General features: G+C 38.9%; 1 protein-coding gene across 1 annotated transcript in view; it reads left to right on the top strand.

Annotated features, from left to right (window-relative positions):
* CHRM3 (cholinergic receptor muscarinic 3) overlaps positions 1-25072 on the top strand; it is a 237899-nt gene that overhangs the window by 171721 nt on the left and 41106 nt on the right. The window lies entirely within an intron of this gene.

Genomic DNA, 25072 nt, shown 5'->3' on the forward strand with positions numbered 1-25072 from the left:
AAAGTTGGAGTTTCCTTTTGATATTCTCTTCTGTATATCCACTTACTGTAGTTCCTCTTACCTTTTCATTCATTACACATTCACTGAGTATGAAGTGCAACGTATTGGACCAAGGTACTGTGATGTTACTGTAAAACTGGTACAGAATTCTCCTCTCAAGAGTATATAGTGTAATTGGGAAGATAAATTATGTACATAGATAATGATGGCAAAAGGTATAAATAGTAAAATTATGAAGCTCTGTGGAATTTTAAATAAGAGAGAAAGTTGTACTTGAGAATCTGGGATTCAGGAAGAATCTTGAAAAAGATGGCATTTGGACTGAATTCTAAAGGCCATGACATATGAAAATGAGAAAACACATTCTAAGTGGTGGATGCAGAGTGAGGTAGGACGTTTAAGGGAATAGTAGATGAGTGAGAAGCAATTTGTTTTAATTAAAGAATGGGGTCCAGAATTGAAAGTATGGGAAATAAGGATGGAAGAGTATTTTAGACAGTACAACAGACTGGAGCTTTAACTTGTTTGTAAATTATAGAATACATGTAGGTTTTCGGTGCAGAAAGGGGTGATTTGATTGTAGACAGATATTTGTGTGTAAAGAATCTAACCTGAATCATAAACATACCCCGTTTTCATGTAGTTCAGGACAGATTTGCAATAAATTCTATATCTTAGCCATTTATTCTGTCATGGACAAATAAAACACATTGTTCTTTTGTTCATCTTAACATTTGTAAAGCTCCTTAAAATTACCCTATAGTGTATGAAAGTGATCTTATTTGTGTCTTTACAAGTCAAAAGTTTTTTCTGACTAAATAGGCAGTGATACCCAGGCTTGAAGAGGAAAGATGGTCAGATGTCTCTCACACAGCTTACGAAGTGATGAATTAGATCTGGCATCTTCTCTCCCTGAATGCAAGGAATATCCCACTAGGACAGGATGCCCAGGACACTCATCTGCTTACACAACTAGCCTTGAAATGCATTAAGTATTATGGGCTTTTTATATACAAAATATCGATGATAGGTAAATTATAAAGCTCTGTTGCAGACATCTGAAATTCTTATCTGAGAAGCTGACACTTCTGGAAACTCTAGGTAGATATTCTTTTGTGTATTCATGGAAGAATTAAGAAAATTTATATTACATTAAGGAAGTAGTCAAGCAAAGTATATTACTGAGAAAATTAAAGATTGGCTGAATATGGATGTTTCTGAGGACAATAAGATGAAGTGCAATATCATGCTCATCGCAAATATGCAGAAAGCAAAATAAATAGTGGCTCCTGCTTGGTTAACTCTTTGGGGCATTTTTAAAATATTTGATTCTTCCAAAAACATTAAGTGTTACTATGCCTCTGTGCTAAATGATATTTTCAGGGCTAATTAATTTGACCCAATGCATGTTGTTACTGGAACCCAGGTAAATCATATAAGCTCTTAACTCAGACTACTTTCACGACTCTAAATATATATCACCATTGTGTTTGTGATTACTAAATAGTATAGTATGCCCCTTTCCCTAATCATTTTCTGCTTAGTATATATAGTTTGCTCTGAAGGTTCTGCATGTTGATCAACCATATCCTTTTAGGTTTTACTTGACAAATCTTGATGTGGCTTTTCGGAAGGGGCTGTTCAAATCAGAATATAATGCTCCTGGGGGAACATTACAGTTTATCTCTCAGATGTTTAAATGATGCAAATATTCAAGGTCAATGCCAAGAAACTCCTAAAAGTTCAGTCATTCATATATACCTATTACTCAGAGAGAGGCAGGGGTAGAAGACATAGAAAGTAAAGCCTAGTCCAGGTTTTCCTCCACTCAAAGAGGAATGCCGTTTCCTGGTGCAGTGTGCAATACAACCAAGACCATCATTTTTAAGTTATTCTTTAAAATTTTACCTATTTTTATTTCAACAGTAATATACATATGCTCCATTACTAGAAAACTTCAAACAAGATATACAACTTTCATCTCACACATTGCCAGCACTCATCCACCCTACTCCCAAGAAGTAACCACACTCATCAATTTTGTGTGTATCTATCCAAGAAGTAGAGTATAAATTTACCTACACATTACATGTGCAATTTATGACAAAAAAAAAGTATATGACTTTTGCTTTGGTTGTGGACTTTTTTTTTCATATCCCATTAACAACATTATGAAGTCAATTACCTTAGGATGCTGTGTAAATGACAGAATTCACCCCATTAACCTAATTTCTGGGCCCCATAACTCATAACTCATCGAAGAACTGATTAGTGGCCTATAACACCCATGTACTTCACACTGCATTGGTTTTGTATTCCTCGTCATGTCCAAAGAAGCAATATGGTTCTGCAATCACATTTTAACTCCAAAGGAACTGATATTGGAGCAAAGTGATGAAGATTATTGAAAAAGGACATGCTAATTGTGTGAGCAAGTAAATGTTAGCTTCAAGATGCATTCTCGTGGCTTGGAGGAAAAAGACTTGGATGGCCAAAGTCAATGCTGTTGATAATGACAGGACATTAGATTTTAGATTGCTACTTAGCAAGACCAATGCTTAAGCTAAACAGACAAAACTCTAGAGGTATAATTTTTAAAACTCAAACAAAATCTTTGGGACAACAGAAATTGCATTTTTGCATCATATGTATTTCCCAGTAATGTGAATATTTTCCATTTAAGTTGCTACTTTTCAAAACTTACAGGATTATTTCAATTTATAGTATGGTGTTTAGGAAACTGAGTACTGCCATAGTTTGTCCATTTCTTTCCGGTTAATAGACTATATTGTTACCCTAGCAGATGAGGTGACTATCCCTTGGTTCAAGATGCATGTGTGGGCAGCAGCAGACACTGAGAAAGCATCATCATTTTAGGCATCATTTGCAAAGGCCCAGTTATCAGACCAGATTGTTTAGGGGCCATCCACCCGCCTTATACTTTAAGACACCCTGATTTCTGTTGTCAAATTTATCTGAGGTGTCTTCTTTATTACTCTGTAATGTCATAATTCACCTATCCTTGTAGGAGAGAATGGCTTAAAATATGAAAAATGCTTCATATGCTTACTGTGATTATTTTTCTTAGAGTAAGTCTCTTCTCATATATTGCCACTGTACAATGTGTTAAATATTGGCTTTGGGATACAATTTGCTAGAACTTTCAAAATGAATCATGTTGGGCCAATTAATCTTGATGTTGAACTTTGGTAACACAAAATTTTGTTCATTTTTGATGATCCACTGGGGTTCACCAGGATATTTTTTACTGTGTGCAGGTTCACAAACACAAACACAAATTATCTCAAAGGAGGAAAGAGAGAGAGCAAATCTCTGTTTACATGTTGAGTTGCTGTTTTTCATGATTGACTTTTTTTTCTGTCACAAAAAGAAATCCCATGTAAAAATCGTCCTGAACCATTGACAGTTAAGGTAGAAACTGGATTCCATGATTCTGGTGACTAGCACTATGGGCACTAACGCAATCCATTCTCTACTAGAAGTCATGAGTGTATTGTGCTGCTTGATTGGAGATGCAAGGACCCAAGTAAGGCAACCAGCATTCCCTAACCTTCCACAGCCCTTAACAAGAAGCTGGATTAGAGGCACAGCAACCAGGGCACAAAGTGGCACTCCAGCATGGGAAATGTTTGTCACTAGCGAAAGTATAATATACTGTGCCATAATGATGCCCCAAGTTCATATGGATTTTATAGGATAAAGATTTGGTGAAAGTAATTTGTCATTTCACAACATGGTGTCCTCAGTTTCCATCCAGAGTTTTCAAGTGACGATATTTCATTCTTTTTATGCCTGATTACTGTTTGATTATGCAATTAGCATATTTTCTTTATTTTTTATCTGCTGGTGTACGACTTGGTTGATTACACATCTGGCCGTGGTTTATAAGACGTTTGCCAGGTCAGGACTTCTGTTGCGCTCTGCTTTCTTGTGCATTTCCCTTCTGACATAAATGGCAATGTCCGTGTTGTTTATAAAGCAAATCCCACAAAATTTTTCTCTTGAAAGGTCTATACAAAAATTATATTCTTGTTAATACTATATTTTACTGGCTATTTGAGGCTAGCACAGCTGCCTGTATATAAAGGAAAAATTACTAACTATAGTAGATATCTAGTAATTTCTATGCCCCTCAACTCCCCCCCACACCAAAAAAGAAAGAGATTCAGTAGACTTTATCTGAATTCATTCAGACCGAATCACTTCAGCGTCACGAATGGAACAGATTCTCAGTCTGGTGTACCAAAGCGGACAGCCAAATACAAAGCGCTGCAGAACTACCAGCTTTGCCAAGATCTGAGACAGGAGTTTAGACAATCCTCTCCCCATTGTACAAGCAGCGAATCTGCCAAAGGCAGAATATTCAGGACACTTTATGAAAATACTAGATCAGAGGGACAACAGTATAACTCAGCATTTCCTAGAGTGAATTATGTGCAAGGAATACTCATGGGTATAAATAGATATCATATCGATTGCTTTTTGAATTCAATAGTCATACACATTTGGAAAGCAGAGTTAGTGAAGGCAAGCACTTCTTTTACTGCCATGCTTGTATGTATGTACATTGTATATACATATATACACTATATATACATATCTATATGCATATATCAGAGATGTTTTGTTGTAAAGGCAAGTATATATGTGTATATAGAGACACATCTCTCTATATATATACATATATATATGAAAGTACCTTCATATGTGTACATATATAAGTAAAATTCCTTGGAAACACAAAAGCATACAGTAATAATGAAAAGAAATCTATTTTGTATAGTACATCCCCTGGGATGAGTGTTTACATAAAATACCCTGTATATTGATGATCATCAAGTTCAGCTATAGCAGAGAGTCATAAGCTTCAACAGGAATAATGTATTTCTCTTACATTTAAAAGCTTAGACATAAGTAGATACTGACATGACATCTTCTTGTTTATAAAAGACCCTGGATACTTCCAACATTCCATCTGCATTGTTATGGTCCTTGTGGCTGTTGAAAGTCAATGATTTCATTTGTATATCAAAAATAAGTTTAGGAGCTGGTGCTTGGCCTAACAGTTGAGCTCTCTATTGGGATACCTGAATCATGTTTCAGGATGCCTGGGTGTGGTATCAGCTCTGGCTTGGGACTCCAGGCTTATTGATTGGGAATACACTCTAGGAACAATGCTGATGGCTCAAGTAATTGGTTGCCTGCCAAGCACAATGAAACCTATATTCCATTCCCTGCTGCCTGATTTGGGAATGGACGAGTAGATAGGAACGCCTTCTCTCTCACTACTCTCATTTTCTCTTTCATTTGCTCTCCCTCTCACATACTTTTTAAAAAATTATAAAAAGGTATGACTGGTATGGCATATTTCCTTTAGAAAGTATATGGGTAACACTTCCTCTTAGGTATCATTGGCCAAAGCTTAGTCCTGACGACCAGGAACACAGTAAATTCAGCTTTTCATCTGGATGGTTATGTACCGTGCTGAACACAGAGGATCTGCTGAATTTGGAGAGAGTTTGCCAATTCTCATAAATGGATAAAATAATAAAAACAATATATGTTTAAAATATATAGACACATTTAAGTATTATTTATAATGGTTCAGTTTTTTTACTGGTATCAATTTCTTGAATCTAAAAACCAATAAATAAATTAACATGAGACAATCTGTGGGGTTGAACTACATGGGAAACGTTAGTAGAGAGGATATAACTACATGAATATATATTAATGAGAAGATTACCTCATTGAAGTTTATAGGAGAAAACCACTATCTAGTGTAAAGTGGACTCTCATATTAAAAGTGTATATTTCTGGGGCTGGCAAGGTAGCCTAGTGGCTGGGGTTCTAGCCTTGCACGCCCATATGGGTGCCAGTTACAATCCTGGCAGCACTGCTTCCCATCCAGCTCCCTGCTTGTGGTCTGGGAAAGCAGTCGAGGACGGCCCAAAGCCTTGGGACCCTGCACCCACATGGGAGGCCCTGGGTAGGCTCCAGGCCCCTGGCTTCAGATCAGCTCAGCTCCAGCTGTTGCAGTCGCTTAGGGGGTGAATCATTGGATGGAAGATCTTCCTCTCTGTATATCTGACTTTCCAACAAAAATTAAAATAAATCCTTTTTTTAAAAAGTTGAAAAGAGAAGTGTGTGTTTGTTGATCAATTTTTTCTGTCCTTTGATCTCTGTTATGGTACCAGGTATCCTCTGCAGGCTCCAGAGTACTGCCATATCCTCTTTGTGCACCTGAATATGCTGCCCATTACTGTCTAAGCCACTGAGGAGGCCCAGCCCTGACACATGCACTCCACAGTCAGACCATGGAACCTGCAATTCTCTCCATGGTTGGGGTTCTGAGTCCAGCAATTTAGTTCACTTCATCTGAGGTGATCCCAGACCTGATTCTTGTGTGTATTACCAATACAGTTCTGGCACAGTCTGTCACATAGTGGATAGCTATAATTGCTGAGTCAGTTCTGTCTCCAGCCCTGAATTCTACACAAACCAGTGAGTGTTGGAGCCCAGCCCGATCCTACCCACTGCACACTCAGCCCTCATGCAAACTAGTGGGAGCTGCAGTCTAGTCAGAGTGACCAGCAATAACCCCCACCAGGACCACCTCCTGCCCCAGTTCCGGTGCGTGCCAGTATGTACAGCAAACCGGTCCTGTCTGTCCCACATCCTGTTCAGTTCTCACACATATCAATAAGCACTGAAGCCCAGTTACACCCCAAGCAGCTCCACTATTCAGCCCACACATATGCCGGTGGGTGCCACTCACTGTCTAGCCATGCCTGCCCCAGTCCAGGTTCTCATACCTGGGCCTGGCCCACCTCCAATTCCAGCTCAAGCTGGTGAGGGCTACAGCCTAGCCCGGCACATATAGCCCCCAGTCCTGGCCCTCAGGTGAACTAGCTTGTGTTACAGCCCGACCTGGCCTTACCCACACTCCATTCTGGTGTTCAGATTCACCAGCAGGTGATACGAACTAACCCAGCCTGGTTCCCTCCAGACCTGAGTCAAATGTATGCTGGTGGGTACCATTTCTTGGCCCTGTTAGGGCTGCTCCCTATTGTGGTTTTTGAGATCACCTGTCCAGACTGTATCCCAACAGAGGAGTTGCCCAAGCTCCTCCATCAGAGCCTCTCCCAATACTAGATCTCATGCACAGTGGTGGGTCCATGGGCCAGCACTACTTAGTCCATCTCCTGCCCTGGCAGGAACAGTGGCCTTTCTTGACCAGCTTTCACCCATTCCAGTTTTTATTGTTGGGTGTTACAGCCCAGCCAAGCCTGGCCCACAACTAGACACAGCTCACATGTGGCTCAGCAGGGGCAGAGACCTAGCTTAGCCCATCTGACACTCACCCTGGTACTCATGAGCACTACTGGTGCTGTGGTCTAGCCCGGTCTGGCACACACCAGACCAAGTCCACACTTATGCCAATGGACACTGTATCCATGTCCAGACCCTGCATCCATGCACAAACTAGACAGAAGCCCCCAGTCTGGCCCTGTACTCACCTGTGGAAACCACAACTCAGCCAGGGCATCTCCTTAGCTCCCCAACCTGGCCTCTTGCCAGTCACAGATCTCACATATGCCAGTGATTGCTCTGACCCAGCTTGGCATAGTCTCTCCCTTGTTCTGGCTTTTGCCTTCAGATGCTGCAGCCTGGCCTCACCCAGCCTGCCCCCAGTCCCAATTCTCGCTGGCAGGTGCTTGAACCTTGGCATTATTCAGTCTGCTCCCATCCTTGGCTCATGCAGAATGGCAGGTGTGACAGCCTAGCCCAACATGACCTGAGCTCCAGCCTGATTTCTGTACTTGCCAGTGAGCTGTTTGTTCGGCCCTGCCCCATCCACCCCTTCAAAACCAACCCACACACTTGCTAACAGATGGAGCTACCTTGCCCAGCTTGCCCAACACCCACGTCTGCACCACATGCTCACCAGTGGAAGCTATGACCCACTTGAGAAGTTTCCCACATTCCCCCACTTGGTCCACTCCCAGACCCAGATCTCATGCCAGTAGATGCTAGGTCTTTGCCCGGCATAGCCTGATCCTCCATCTTGACCTTTGTCTGGGCTGATGAATGTTGTGGCCTGGCATGCCCCCACACAATGTTTTAGGATGCACATGCAGATGCTGCAACCTGAATCTGCCCAACCTATTCTCATCCCCAGTACCCATGAGTGTTTGCAGGTTCCATGGTCACACCTAGTTCAGCCCATCACCATCCCAACTCTTAAGTTAACCAGCAGGACTTGTGTTTCCCCAGGTTGGGGCCCACTTATCCCCCACAGAATCTACGCCCGGACCTGGTTCTTCTGCATGCTGGTTGGTGTCAGGGCTCTGCCTAATGTGACCCATTCCCTGTTCTGACAGTCAGGTACTGGGATCTAGCCCTGCTAGACAGGCCCACAGCACTAGCTTTCATGTGGGTTGCTTTGTAGTGGTCCACTATGTTCTGCGCTAACAAGCCCACCTCAGGATTCCCATGTGGGCTTGTGAATCAGTCTGACTCATACAGATCTTCCAGTGTCTCTCCTCCAAATCACCAGGTCTCAGTTCCCCTCACTTACCTACACGTACAGTAGCCTTGTTTTTGAGAGTCCCTCAGGATTCCTTCCTCACCTACATGTATGGTAGCCTTATTAATAGATGTCCCTAGCCAGTAATTCCTCACCTCCAAATTCCCCAGAGCCATGATAGCGTGGCTGCTTTTTAGGCAATGTGCCAGACTGTGCCCCCGCCCATCAGCACAAAAGCAGCCGATGGAGTGGAGGTTCCATCCGCATGTCTCAAGTTGGAACAATTTTAACAAAAGGGAGTGAATGTTTCTTTCAACTAATTCCATGAAAAAGTGATGATGGATAAGTGATCTTTCAAAAATCAGCATCTGTTCCCTATATATCCTGTAGTCACAGTTGCTTAGTTTGTAACTCAGGCAACACCGGGGCCGTTTTTAGCAAAGTCAACACATCAATGGAGCAAGATAATGAATACCATTCTGATTTTGCATATTTGATTCACTGTCCCAGTAGTCTACATTGTTGATGATGACTCAAGCTTCAGCGCAGCACAAAGGCAAGACCAGCAGCTACATTCTTCCATCCAGAGACATTTCCTATTATGGGTGCAATACACAGAGAAACAGAGTCCTCAGATAACAGAACAAAAGCTTGATATAAATGCTGTGGACCTCTTCTCTTTGAATATCAGAAAAATTGTTTTGAGTCATGAAATGTTAAGATTCAGATGATAAATACAACGTGATATGGATATTTATATTGATATCTGTTGTGCAGCAAAAGATGAAGACAACCTATTAAACTGTTTTGGTACTTCCTCATATTCTAAAACAGTAATGAAAAGGGCAAAGTGTTGAGGCAAGTTCATAGTGATCCGATCAAAGGATACTTTTATTAACTGATAATTCTGGGCAAGCTGTTGAGAACTTCCTATTTCTTTCTTTTTCTCATCTTTAGAATGAGTTAATAGCATATCTGCCTCATAAGCTATATTTTTGCAAGAAATAAAAGAGATCATACAGGGAATACTTTTGGTAGGACTCCAGAAAGTGCCAGTTACTCTCATTAATGATAATTGGTATACTGGTATCATCAATTCGTAAAGATTGACTTTCTTATGTAAATGTATCTATTCCCTTTTTATACTTAAAGTACCTTTTTAAGACAAATGTGTTCAAATTCCTGGAAAAAAAATCACGAGTAAACATGCAGTCTCTTCAAAAATGATATCTCAGTTACTGGAAAATCTGTGAAACAACCAATCATCTATAGAAATTAAGTTTCCAGTCATAAGATATGCCAAAAAAAGAAATGCCAGCTTCTAAAACCATTACTTAATATGTCTTCGGTGGCACGCAATAAAAGGCATTTATTTAGTATCATAACATGACATGACCACACACACACATACACATTTATATTAATTGAGATAAAATAACTTCTCTGGTGTCATGATACAGCATGTTAGATAAACACGTGCAATGCCAGCATCCAGTGTTGGCATACAGAATGAAGTCCCCACAACTTCGCTCCAGATCCCACTTCCTGTCAATGTGTATGAGAGATCAGCGGTTGGGGATTCAACACTTGGGTCCCTGCCACCGCTGTGGGAAACCTGAATGAAGTTCCAGGCTCCTGGCAACCAAGGGGGAAGGCGAGTGGAGAATACTAACAGGATAGATACATGAATCATACAAAGCAGCTCTACCTTTTAGAGTCATGTGGAAGACAACGGTGTAGTATGACACTTTTGAAAAGCTGTAATTCAGGCATGGCCTTTAAGTGTAATGTGAGCTTGGTGGAGTTCTTGCAACTCTGCAACTGTCCTCCTTCCTCAGGAAGCTTCTACAGACCCCCATCATAGAATCGTTACGATGTCGTACTTGTAAAAGCGTAAAAATCAGGTGTTTTTTTTTTTTTTCAAGTATTAAGTAACAGTTTTTGAAAAAAAAAGTCTCACATACAATCAACTGCTACATCCTGCAGACAGGGGGTTTGTCATTTGTAGTAAAGTTCCTGGCTCAGACTGAAACTCAGGTCTCAGCATTCACAATGCCGGTAACTTTTCAGGAAATAATATGTGATTGAAAATGTGCTCATAAAACTATGGACTGTGAACAGCCCACCTAGTTTTTTTTTTAATGTTACCCATATTTCATGTCATCATTCTTCAGATTTTCCAGAATTATTTATAAAATATTTTTCAACTCATGACAAAATATACTAAAGAAAATAATTGAAAATGAATCAAGTCCACTATTGAAAGTAGGGTATCCATCCATTATTTTACCCATTTCGGTTTACCTATTGATTGTTATTCCATTGAAACTTTAGCTTGTAGTTTTGTTTTGTCTTTTTATTTCTTACAGGAAGTTAATACAGTCCAGTGTGATTTTTTTTTTTTTAGGCCAATGCTGTACTCAATTTTTGTTTTCCTTTGTTCAAATGAATTTTTATTTTACTTTCATGTATTTTTCTTCCCACTCCTTGTGGTTTTCATATTTTTTCTTTTTTCAAGTTGTATAGTTAAATCCTAAAATGTGTCTTTCCTTTTTTTTCTTTTAAAATAAATTGGCAGGCCACTAAAGATTAATATCTAAGTGAAAGTTTGCTCTTATAAACTTATATGTGTAAATTTTTTGTGTGACCAAATGAATATTTACGGCAATTTCACTGCTTTGATTTGAACGATTAGAAAGTTAAAATTCATTTTGTTATAAATTTTCTGCTAGAGTGAACTTTAACGGCAGACTCGGTTGTAAGATACATTTCTTAGTGTATGATTCTCTTAATTTTATAAAGTAAAGCAACATATTGTCTTTTTCTTTCTTTTTTCTGGTTGACTTGTGAAACAATATCAGGAATTTGAAAACTGCAGTTTCTGGCTAAATATAACTTATAAATTTGAAAGAAGGAACAAATAAACAGTCTTTATGCCTCTGTTTACTTGGATAAAAAAAATAATGAGGCACTGGACTCCTTGCTACAAGATCCCTCCCCCGGCTGGGTCTAACTTGCAAACTCCTTTCTCCAGGACAGGTGTCCGGCTCACCTGTGTGCTCCTCCTATTCTCTGTGAAAAGGTTTGATACAATATCAATATTTATGCAGTTAGCTTGAAAGGAGAAGGGCAATGCAGGAAATTACACTTTTGCTTCAAACCATACCAACTTTAATTTTCAAACAGATCTTTTTGATCTTTGCTTCCATTGGTTTTGTAATTCAAAAACCTAGAAATAAAACTTGAAAGAAAGAATTGAGAAATGAAAGGGATTATGATCTGATTTGGATGAAGTTGGGGTATAGACCCAGCTTGACTGAGAAAGCTGTCACTGCCTTTGTTATCAGTCATTGCGAACCTTTTACAACCCTCGCTGTTAGGAAGGTGTATGTGATGTTTACTCCAAGTGTGAATCATGCCCGAGTGGAGTTTCTGGGTCCTGGCTTTGGCTTGACCCGACCTGAGTTATTAGGAATATCTAGAGAGTGAATCAGTAGATAAAGAGAAAGAGAGGGATATTTTTCCATATGATGGTTCACTGCCCAAATGGCCACACAATGGCCAGGAGCAAAGAACTTCTTCTGGGTCTCCCACATGAATACAGGAGCCCAAGGATGCAGCAGCCATGAAATGAACCAGTGCCCATTTGGGATACCAGTGCTGAAGTCTGAGGGTTAGCTTGCTATGCCACCACATTGGTCCTCATGGACATCTTTGAAACACCTAATTTTTTAAAAATATACATGTGCTCAACTATTTTGATTAAACTTGCCAAATGGATAAGGAGTGGATTTTAAACAGAAAGGAATGACAGAGCAAAAAAGACCAGAGTACAAATAAGAAATAAAAACTTAAAGAAAAGAAAAAATATTAATCACTAGCAATGATAAATAAAGGATGAAGATCACCTACAACACAGACTCTGAGAAAACTGGAAAGGTTAAAGTGGAGCAGTTAAGGGAATTAGAGGGAAAAGTTGAAAATGAAAATAGACCAGTCCTTATTTTCTTAAGTTTTCCATGTTTATCTTTGAGATTCTTCAGAAAAATCTAAGTAACTGTTGTCTCCTAAATCTTAAAATGCATAAAGAAGCAACTAATTGAATTATGGAGAACAAAATGTGAAGAACGGAAATATTGGATAGAAGACAAATAAAAAAAACATATTGGAGCTCCATTTGGGGGTCCCAGCTGTTCCGTTTCCTATCCAGTTCCCTTTTAATGTGCCTGGGAAAGCAGTGAAAGATGGCCCAAGTGCTTGTGCCTGTGCCACAGCTCTGCACTCTGGATTTCCACCTAAAGCAGCCCAGCCATGGAAGCCTTTGAACCAGTGAGACAATGGACAAAAGATCCCTGATGGATGGGTGGATAGATAGATGTATGGATGGAAGAATAGATGGATAGATAGATAGATAGATATCACTCTTCTTTTCAAATAAATAAATAACTCTTTCAAAAATTACTCTACTACATTGCATCTTTTGTGGTTCATTAATTGTTTCCAAATGGACTGCAAGATCCTGAACAACCATACCGTGTGGTTTTGGCTTTGTTTCTATGTTACCACACAACAGGCAGCATTGGCTCCTAATACCATTTTGATTGATTATTTAAAATGCATGCAGTGCATAGACTGAGCAGTGAGTAGTTTATGATGGTTTGAGTGAGTTGTGAAATCTCGGTTGATAAGAGATGGCATACTCTTGAACATATCCCACAGGCCCAAATAAAAAAAAAAAAAACTAAAGGAACAGTCATTTTGTGTGCAGACTCTCCTGTCAAAATCATGTTCCTTATTAAGCAGCCTCTGACACCTCTGTGTTTAGAGAGCAGTAAGCATTATCTGACATTGTAGACATGTCCCCATAATGAGAGTTATTTGGCAAGATATATTGAAACCAGAGTTGCATTTAATTTAAGACTACATTTATTCTTTGCCTAGGTTCAAAAGCTTCTGCAAGACATATTTTCTTTTTATTTATTTATTATTTATTTATTGTTACTGGAAAAGTTGATATATAGAGAGAAAGCTTTATTGTCCACTGGGTCACTCCCCAACTGACCACAATGACCATAGCTAAGCCAGTACAAAAACAGAAGCCAGGAACTTCTTTCAAGTCTGCCATGCAGGTGCAGGGTTCCAAGGTTTTGGGGTAGTCCTCTACTGCTTTCCCATGCCACAAGCAGCGAGTTGGATGGAAAGTAGAGCAGCCGGGACATGAACCAGTACCCCTATGGGATCCTGGAGCATACAAGACAAGAATTTAGCCACTAGGTTCTTACACCAGACCTGTATCAGACATATTTTCTAGTAAACAATAATATGTTATATATTTTTTATATTTGCATTATTTTTAAAATCATAATTTTTATAATTTAAAAAAATATATGATATATAATTTATATATAAATTATAAAATAATAAACCATATTTTACATAAGTATATCTTATTGCATATATATAAGTGCTCACATATAATGGGCTGTATTTGACTTGTAGGTGATCTACAGAAGACATGACTCAGAGGCCACCTGGTTCAAAATGAAAATGGTTAAATTGTGAACCTTTCTAACGTGTTTATTTCCTTGTTCATGCTTAAGGAATCATATCCAGCCTGAACATGGTTTTCTGTTGTTTCTAGGGAAGAAGGACACTTCCAAACACTTTACCAATGTGTTAATTTTATAACTAACCGTGGCTATTAGAAACTCTTAAAATATTTTTTCTTTGGGAAGTATGGGAAATTTACTTTAAATATTCTCATCTTCCCTTCATTCTTTTGAAGCTTATTAATGACTCAAAAAAGTCAGAGAAGTGGAAGGCATTTTAAAGTTAATTGCTTCATCTTAAAAATTGCACTGCACTGAGTCAAGAGTAAAAGCCAGGGCCCAGTGCGGTAGCCTAGAGGCTAAAGTACTCTCCTTGAAAGTGCCGTGATCCCCTATGGTTCTAATCCCAGCGACCCTGCTTCCCATCCAGCTCCCTACTTGTGGCCTTGGAAAGCAATCAAGGACAGCTCAAAGCCTTGGAACCCTGCACCCACATGAGAGATCCAGAAGAGGCTCTGGGCTCCTGGCTTCAGATCAGCTCAGCTCCGGCTATTGCGTTCACTTGGGGAGTGAATCATCAGATGGAAGACCTTCCTCTTTGTATAACTGACTTTACAATAAAAATAAATCAATCTTTAAAGAAGTGAGTAAAAGCCATTTTCTAGGGGTTTTTTTTTTCAAGTATTTCACTATGAATCAACTGTTGCCTCATTCATAAAATCTGCAATGATTTACTGAATTTACATAGAGTTGTTTCTGGTAATGCCCTTCACTCTTGGCTTTGCTAATTGAAATTGTTTTATTGATCCAAATGCATTAAGCGTTTCAGATTCAGCATCTCATACCTTGCTGATGACTTAATCATGTAGACATTGAACACAAGTAATGAGTATCCTGGAAAAGATCCTTGGTATGCTCTAAAAAATTAATAACAGAGAGACAATCAAGACATCATGCGCTCCATAAAACATTTCTTTTCAGTACACACACACACACACACACACACACACAACTGCAGTGGGGTGTTCATGTTTGAAATTGACCAATTTGGGCTGTGAACTCCATTCTATTTTACAAGTATTTTATTTAACCTTCAGATGAATGGCTGTTTCCAAAACCACCTCCAACAATTAAAAAAGAGTTTTCTTCATCATGCACATTTAAGGTTACCATAGAGATGGATACAATTTAATCACAGATAGTAATTTGTCTTTTCAAATTGATGGACCTAGCAAAATGGACTGTGTGTGTGTGTGTGTGTGTGAGAGAGAGAGAGAGAGAGAGAGAGAGAGAGAGAGAGAGAGAGATTTTTTATTAATTACATTGCATTATGTGACACAGTTTTATAGGTTCTGGGATTCCCCCAACCCCTCCCCAAACTGTCCCCCCATGGTGGATTCCTCCACTTTGTTGCGGTATTATAGTTCAAATTCAGTTGAGATTCTTTCATTGCAAGCATATATCAAGCATAGAGTCCAGCATCTTATTGTCCAGATAAATTCAGCGGTTTCTTGGGGAGACCATCTCTGGTCTGAAGGTATATTGGGGAGACCAACTCTGGTCTGAAGGTAGAGCTGGCAGAGCATCATCCCGATCAATTAAAAGCCCCAACATAATATCAACAACAATTTATAACGTTATGGAATTAATTGACATAGTATTGAGCAACCAATATGTTAAAAAAATTCAAATTCTTAACCACATTCTGTGACTTCTTCATTGACATTTCAATTTTAGTTTATATACAACCGTGTTCTATACACCTTAAAATGGCTATAGATTACTATTCAGCTGTCTTGTGTCTATTTTCATTTTAGTATTTGGCAGTTTATAGCGTTGAAGCATGATTTTGCTAAACTTGGCAGTTTTTCGGGTAGTCTAAACTGGCTTATAACTCTAACAAGACATACGTCAACAGTTTAGGTGAACAGTTTTAGGAGGGGTGTGCAGAGAAATCCTCAAAACCCTAGTGAGGAGTAACTAATCTTTGTGTCCCACCTAATCTTTGTGTCCATGCTGACCGTTAGAGAGATTTTATTGACAAATCTAATTAAAGACATACAAATGGATAAAATAAAGATCTCATTCTCTTGCCTTTCCATGTAACAATTTAGCATTTTTCTAACATTAAATGTAAGATTCCTCAAGCCTACTAAAAAATCTGGAAGAATGTTTACTGTAAACATAGTAAACCTGCATCTTAGAATCAGTAATTATTGCGGTAAACTGTGTCACACAGCTATATGTGTCCATCTATTCGTCCAGTAATCCAGCATTTTATAGTTGTATGGGCTTGTGTATTTCCCACTAAATGCCTCAGCAACCATATCAGTGTTAAAAAAATTACTTTTGTGTTTTTTTTAAACATTTATTTCCTTATTTGAAAGGTTATTGAAAAGGAGAAATGAGGAGGAGGAAGAAAGGAAAGGAGCGAGGGAGAGAAGGTGGGAAGAAGGGAGAGAGAGAAAGAGAGATTTTCCATCCACTGGTTCACTCTCCAGGTCCTACAATGGCCAGGGTTAGGCCAGGCTGAAGACAGGAAGGAACCAGGAGCTTCTTCCAGGCCTCCCATGTGGGTGGCAGGGGCTCAAAAACTTGGGGCATCTTCTGTTGCTGTTTGCTAGGTGAGTAGCAGGTAGCTGGATCAGAAATGGAGCAGCTAGAACTCAAACTGATGCCCATATGGGTGCTGATGTCAAAGACAGCAACTTTGCCCACTATTTGCCCATATTTTTGTAATTTTTAACAGTTTCTCAAAAGGGATCACTTGAGTTGATCTTAAATATTATAAGCCACTCAAATTTTTAGTTTATTTGTACTTACCCCTGCACAATCCAATATTCTCCATCTCTTTTTCGACTTCATCTACTACCCCTCTAAGCCTGGTGCTAATTAACCTTTCTCTGAATCTCTGTATCTCTTTTCCCTTCCACCAGACTGACATATTTAATGCAAATCTGAATCACAAAGAGTTATTGAACTCATAGCTGTGGAGTGTAGATAATATAAGACCACTTCCACCCAGTAAGGGAATTAAAAGCCATAGGATATTACCAATTCTGAAAAGCAGGGAGAGTTGACCAAGTGCCTACCACTATGATTAGGCTATGTATCTATGCGATTGATTTTGGAATAAAGAAGGTAAGTAGAGAAAAAGGAAGTGAAAGCACGTGAAGGGGAAAGCCATTAGGTAAGATAGTGACAGTTTCTTCAAAGGAGTGTGATTTTATAAATATGGCAGGTAAGCTCACTTTGGTAGGTAATTTTAATCATACTCACAAATGAGCATGTTTTCTATGGTGCATTAACAGGAATGAATTACTTGCTTAATGGGAAGTAGAAATGATCAGTGAATACTTGTGTTTCTTTTTGTGCCTGTTTGACTACAGAAAGCTTCCTGTGAACAAGAAACATTTGAAAGTTCTCTTTAAGACTTGAAGCAATACTGTTAGAAGATTGTATAAAAAGGAGTTGAGATGCAAAAGCTACTAAAGTACAAATGAGTGAATGATAAGTTTTAGACATACAAAATTGTTAAAGTAAAAACAAAAATAAGGTTTCAGTCACAAGTCCCAAAACTTTTAAGAAAAAATGATATTATCTCTGCATACATCCTAGAAGGGAAGACCCAGGCTTCATGTGTTCCTGACATTTCCATTGTGAAACATACACTCTCATAATTATAGAGCCTTTCCCAAGATGATTTATAATAATAGCCTAACAAATAGCCAAAATATGCATCTTTTTCCTAAAGATAAGGTTTATTGCCTTAAAGGATGACAAGATAGAAATTTAAGGTTAGGATGTGACTTTAACAAATAAAAAGTAAAACATATTCCTAAATAAATCATAGAATGCCAAATGAGTCTGTGAAAACTGATTACCACGTGTGATTTGCTTTTACTTAAGTGGTTGCTACATTATTAGTTAATCATGCCAGAGACTCTCCTGGAGGAATTTGGTGGAGCTTTCATTGTCTTTGAGTTGATCTGAAGCTACAAAGAGATCTGGAAGGTAGCTGGTTAATCATTATGAAAGAAAACACTGCCAGGCTTTCTCGTTCACACATACACAAAGGTTAAAATAATTCGACAGTTGACAAATGGTTTGTCTAGCTATACATGGGTGGTTGTTTGTTTGTTTTGTTAAGAATTTGTTTGAAATACGAGTAAGATAGGTGAGGGACAAAGAGCTCTTCCTTCTGCTGGCTCACTCCTAAAATGGCCACCACAGCCACAAGCGGTCCAGGCTGAGGACAGCAGCTTCATCCAGGTCTTACATATGGGGCACAGGCCCAAGCATTTGGACCATCTTCCAGTGCCTTCGTGGGCACCTTAGCAGGGAATTGGATCAGAAGTGGAGCGACCAGGACTTGAGTGAATGTCCGTCTGGTGTGTCAGCATCACAGGTAGAAGCTTAACTGAGTATACCACAATGCTGGCCTCTATCCACTGATTTTTTTTTAATTCATGTTTTATTACTATTTGTTTTTTATATATATTTTTAATTGTAAAGTCAGATATACTGAGAGGAGGAGAGACAGAGAAGATCTGTCCATTGATTCATTCCCCAAGAGGCCACAACGGCCAGAGCTGAACCATTCTGAAGCCAGAAGCCAGGGGCTTCTTTTAGGTCTCCCAAGTGGTTGCAGGGTTACAAGGCTTTGAGCCGTATTCTGTTGCTTTCCCAGATCACAAGCAGGAAGCTGGATGGGAACTGGGGCCTCCAGGATTGGAACCTGTGCACATATGGGATCCCGGGTGCAAGGCAAGGACTTTAGCCGCTAAGCTACCGCACCGGGGCCCCTCATGTTCTGTTACTATTTCTATCTTTCTGAAATCTTTAATATGTCATTTTCCAAAATTAAACTTGCTTTGAACACTAGTGTTATCCTTCATAAAAAACAATAATTATCATATAATAAGTGTTATATATATATATTACATTAAACACACAAAACTATACATATACACACATAGACAGTTTATTCTTTAGTCTTATGGCTATACATATATGTATAGTGTAGAGATTTATGTTGTTTATACTGTGTTTCATTGTAATTTTTATCGGTTACCAAAGAGCAAGATGACTTCAAATTAATTCACTTAAACATTGAATCACATTGTTGAGCAGTGAAAAAAAATCTTCAGCAGTTAAATTCATTGGTCAGTTCTCTATAGTTTCACAAACTGGCATGCTTGCTGTGGTTTCACAATATTGTACAACCAAATGGCTTTGTCCTTTCATCATACACGTGAATGCATTTATTCTGAGTGCATTTTGGATCATCTTTTCCTTCTCCACATTCATTCCTATTTAGACATGGTTCTCAGTTTTTATGGTAAATTGAATCAAATCAAAGAGGAAATGAATGTGAAGACTGCTGGAGTGTATTGTGTGTTAGTTCTGAAACCAGGTTACCTAGGTTCCTATTTTGGTTTCACTCCTAGGAGACCTGAAGCAAGTCATTCAATCTTTCTGTGTCCTAGCATTTGTATTTGAGAACACCTAGACAACAACTGCACTTGCACGTCACTTAGGTTCCATGATTGTAATTTTTTGAGGTAAAAAATTACGTAACAAAAAATAAGGCATAAACCATTTTAAAGTGTATGATTCAGTGACATCCATTGTGTTAATAACTATGACCTCTATCTAGTTTCATTTTCATCATTCCAAAAGGAAACCTCTGTCCATTAATTCATCACTCCTCACTCTCTTCTGCTCCCACCCCTGGAGACCACCAGTGCTTTTTCTGTCTCTATGATTTATTCATAATGGCTATTTCATGTAGATGAAATTGTTACAGTATATGACCATTTGCATGGCTTCTTTGGTTTAGCCCAGAGTTTATTAGTAAATATTTGTTTTAATTTATTTAAAAGGAACAGTTACAGAGAGGGAGAAGGTGCTTCCATTAGCTAGTTCACAACCACAAATGAAACAGTTGCCTGCCTGAGCCGAGCTGGGACAGACTGAAGCCAGGAACCCAGAACTTCTGGTTCACTCATGTGGCTAAAGGTGGCCTGCCACATAGGGCATGCTCCACTACTTTCCCTGGTGTATTTTCTGGGAACTGGATCAGAAATGAAGCAGACATGACTCAAACTAACACCCACTTGAGAATCTGGCATCACAGGAAGTGGCTTAACCCAACATATGCCCCAACATTGGCAACTTGCACAGCAAAGCTTAGAGATGTTTGTTTCCACTTTTTGTCTGACTGATAATCCATTGAATGCAAGCACCATGTTTTGTTTATCCATTCATTCATTCATTTGAGTTGTTTCTACCTTTTGACCATTAGAAAATAATGCTGAAATGAATATTTTTATGGATTTATGCTTTCATTTCTTTTGGATATGTACCTAGATGTGAAAATTTTCAGGGCTGTATGGAAATTCATTGTTTAATAATCTCAAGAATCTACAGATTGTCTTTTATTTTACATTCCCACCACTGGTGAGATTTCATTTTAGTAGATTTCAATTTCTTCAGAGCTTTGCAAACATTTATTACATTCTTTCCTACGTTTCCTGAATAGTGTGCAATCTTATGTCTGTGATATATCTTATTGTGATCTTACTTTGCATTTACCCAGGAACAAGTCAGGTTGGGCATCTTTCCATAGTTCGGCCAATTTTATGCTGTTTTTAAACAAGAATTGAATGTTATGTAAATGTTGTATATGCTAAAAGTCAGACATTGTTTTAAGTTATATGTGAGTTCTAAGTTTTATATATCTGAATATCTTATAAAGTTAATGAAAGACGTATATTATAAAAAAAACTTATGGGAAAGGCTCAGCCTTGTAGTGTAGTGAGTAAAGCTACTACCTGCACACTAGTATCCCATAGGAAATGCTGGTCAATGTCCCAGCTGCTCCACCTCTGATCAGCTCCTGTTGATGGCCTGGGAAAGGCAACTGAAGATGGCCCAACTACTCGGGTCCCTGCACCCATGTCAGAGATCCACATGAAATTCCTGCCTCCTGTTTCAGCCTGGCCTATTCATGGCTTTTTCAGTGATATGGACAGTGAACCAACAGGTGAAAGATTCTTTCTTTCTTTCTTTCTTCCTTTCTTTCTTTCTTTCTTTCTTTCTTTCTTCCTTTCTTTCTTTCTTTCTTTCTTTCTTTCTTTCTTTCTTTCTTTCTTTCTTTCTTTCTCTCTCTCTCTCTCTCTCTCTCTCTCTCTCTCTCTTTCTCTCTCTCTCTCTCTCTCTCTCCCTCTCGCTTTGTAACTCTAACTTTCAAATAAAAAAAAAAGTCTTAAAAAAGTACTTCTTGGGTGGGTGTTGTGATGTAGTGCGATGAGCCACCACATGGGACACCTATATCCCATATTGGTATGCCAGTTTAAGACTTGACTACTCTAGTTCTAATCCAGCTTCATGTTAATGGGACCCTGCACGCATATGAGATACCTAGAAAAGGTTCCTGGCCCCTGGTTTCAGATCAGCTCAGATCTGACCATTGCAGCTATCTGGGGAGAGAACCAGCAGATAGAAGTCCGTCTCTCTACCTTTCTCTCTATAACTCTGCTTTTCAAATAAAATTGAATAAATTGGAAAAAAGAAGAAGAAGAAAGAGAACATGGGAAATCAAGATGGGAACAAAGGAAGTCATGGAACAGCAGCCGTATTCCCTTGTATTTGAAGAGTGGCATTTAAAACTGAGCCACTTCCACTTTTTTTTAAACTGAGCCTCTTTTAAACTTTTATGGAGAAAACCTGCATCTATTTTTTTTTCTCAAGGCCAATAATTTTGAGTAAGAGTGAGAATAGGACTGTTGTCTTTTTTCTTTAATGTTTACATGTGACTCGAAGAGCTCTTTTTCCTGCTATCACAGCCCATTTTTAGTAACCAGAAATACAAGCTTTGCTACTTGCAGGGACATTTCAACACTGTAATTTTTCAGAAGTCTCCACTTGTACCCTAAGCAAGCAATAAGGTCTCAAGTATGCCAAAAACATTTGAAATTAGAGTAAAAATATTAACCTGCAGACGTGACTTGATTTCTAAACCATCAGAAAAGATTCTGGTCTTAAACAGTGACATGTCTATGACAATGCATATCATCCAATCTTCTCTTTTGACTTGAGAGCTTTTTGTGTGAATTAAAGAAGCTAGGGCCTAGAAAGACATGAGTGCATTATTTTTTTCTGATATCAAGCAAGCAATCTAAACTTGGATAAGCCCAATTCTTATCTGTAAAGTGGATATAAAATTATATATATATATATGTAAATATAAAACTTTATATCCACTCCACAGGATTATGGTAAACACCATATATAATGGATATAAAAGGGATGCCATTTGAAGTGGACATAATTCCATGTTTTTCACTGATGTTGAAGTCACACTACTTTGGGAAATGAATTGTCCTCCTCATAAAATTGGTAAACTAAGCTCAGATATCATAAGTGAAAGTATGTAGTATGCATGGGGAAACCAAGAAAGGTTTCCCTGGGAGAAACCTGGGAAAACCCTGGGAGGTAATTACGGAGTTTTGAACTGAAAAAAGTGTATATATATTCATATATATTTATATATACACATATATATGTGTATGTGTATATATATTCATATATATATGCATGTATTGACTGAGCAGCAAAATAAACACAAAATATATTGCAGGTGGAGGAAACTCCTTGAGTAGGCTGTGTGGTGACAAAGAAATATGACTAGCATTAGGGATGGGAATATTACCCAGGCATTATGATGCAGTGTGGGCACAGAGAAAGGTTCAGAGTAAGACAGGAAGGCCACTAAGATCAGCTGATGCAGGGGGACCCAGAACTTCATCCAGATTTCCCATGTGGGTGGCAGGGACGGAAATACATGGATCGTCTTGTGTTCCTTTCCCAGGTGCCTTCACAGGGATGTGGATCAGAAGTAGAAGAGCCAGACTCCCAATGGTGCTCCAATATGGCATAGTGATACTGCTGATAGAGGCTTAACCCACATGGGAAGTTTGGATGGAATTCTGGGTTCCTAAATTCAGCTTGGCCCAACCGTTACTCTTGTGCCCATACAGAGAGTGAATCAATAGTTGGTAGATTGCTTTCTCTGTGTCTTTCCCTCTCTCTCTATCATGCTACCTTTCAATAAATAAATATTCAAAAACAAACTGAAAAAGAAATGGCCCATGTGAGCAAGTAGACCAACACAGTGCAAGGAAGGCTGAGTACAGCACTGACTCCTTCCTCTCCTTTTCCTCGTGTACCAAGCTGAGCTGCCAGGCATCTCAAAGGCTTCTAGGAACTTGCCTGAGGAATGCAGCATACAGAATCCCAAACTGTATTTTCATTTTGTTTTGTTGTTCTAGGATTTTTTTCTCAAGTAATTTTTGTAATTGTTTAAGCTATTCAAATGATAAGAAAAAGGAATAAATGCATTTAGTAGACAAAGGATGGCTTTGGAGATATAGGTTGGAAGGGAAATTCTCCTAATTAGGTGCCTCTTTTAGGAGTGTCTGTGTACCCACACCAGGGCCACCAGGGGTAGAACAAGGCTCCTCCAAACTATAGCTTCCTGATTTTGAATGGTGTTCTTGTTTTAACTAAGGCTATACAACCAGGGAAGAGCCTGTAAGACTGCTACTGTCTGAAATCTGTGCAATTCTGTCATTTTTTTTGAGTGTTTACCCCATTACAATGAGAATGTCAAGTTTCTCAATCATTATACATGCTTACAGATAACACAGTGTCTATGCTTGTCTGTCTCCCTCTTAGGTGAAAAGTCTACTCTTTTTAAAAAGGAAGTTGTATCAGAAAACTGAAACACCCTTGAAGCATAACTTCTTGGAAAACGATCTTTTGATTTGATTTACAGATTAAAGTTCAGCTCTCCTTAGCATAGGTTTATTATCAAAGTAATCAGCATGAGGATGACTAGGCTTTGGAACTCAATAAATGCAATTCCAGTGACATTTTTCTTCCCTTCCTGCCTGAATCCTGGGGACCAATAAAACCTAAAAAATAATAATAATAAAGAGTGAAATTTTAAAATAGACCCTAGACATAGAGATTTTCAGGTATGTTCAAATACATAGGCAAATAATTAACTTTGAAGTCTGGTAAATTTGATTTCTCAAAATGGCCTATTACTTAAGAGCATGTTATGAAAAATAAATAGAATCAATAGTCCAGCTTTTTTCAAAAAGAGAAAACAAAATAAAGACCTCATGGATTCTGAATCCCCCCAAAAAATGCAAACTACATTCCGTATGGTCTACAGAGGTCAAACGTATAATCCAGTGAAATTAAAATGTATTTCCTGGAAACTGCATAACCATTTTCAGGCTGATTTCTTGATCTTGTCATTCTCAATGAAAGGCTTGTCATGAAAGATATGTAGAAATCTTTCCCCAACTTTTGGATTATTAACATGGATATTAGGTTCCAGAATGTTGTAGTGTACTATGAGTCTGAGAATCCCTGTGGAAGCTTTGGCTACAAGAAGGTTTCCAATCCCTGTGAGCCCGGGGACGATCCACAGAAACTGATGGAGGACAGGGCCAGATCCCAAATCCAAGCTCAGAATACATTGTGTCCCTATTACTCAGCTTCTTAAATTACAAGAAAGGCACCTGGGAAATCAGCACCAGCCTTGCTATGGTAAGGGGAAAAATGGCAGGCTCTGAGAAGATGGGGACAGTTGCTTGCCTTTATCCTGGTAATGACGCAAGATCCGGTTAATCCCGAAGCTCTGCCCCAGCAGTGTGTCCACTTTCTCCCTGCCCTGCCTGTGGGGGGAGCTGCAACTCAGGATCCTGAGGAGGAACTGTCAGTCAAGAGTATAGCCTCTGACAAGAATCTTGCCCCAGGCTGCCTTAATCCACAACCTGCATGGGCACTCTTGGGAAGCAACCTGCTCCAGGCATGAAGAAAAGGGAAGGGGAAAGGGTGCTGGACAGGGAAGGCCCCTAACCTCTTAACAGAGCAAATATACAGTGTCAGAGAA

Source organism: Ochotona princeps, chromosome 10 (genome assembly GCF_030435755.1).
Source record: "Ochotona princeps isolate mOchPri1 chromosome 10, mOchPri1.hap1, whole genome shotgun sequence".
NCBI lineage: Eukaryota > Metazoa > Chordata > Mammalia > Lagomorpha > Ochotonidae > Ochotona > Ochotona princeps.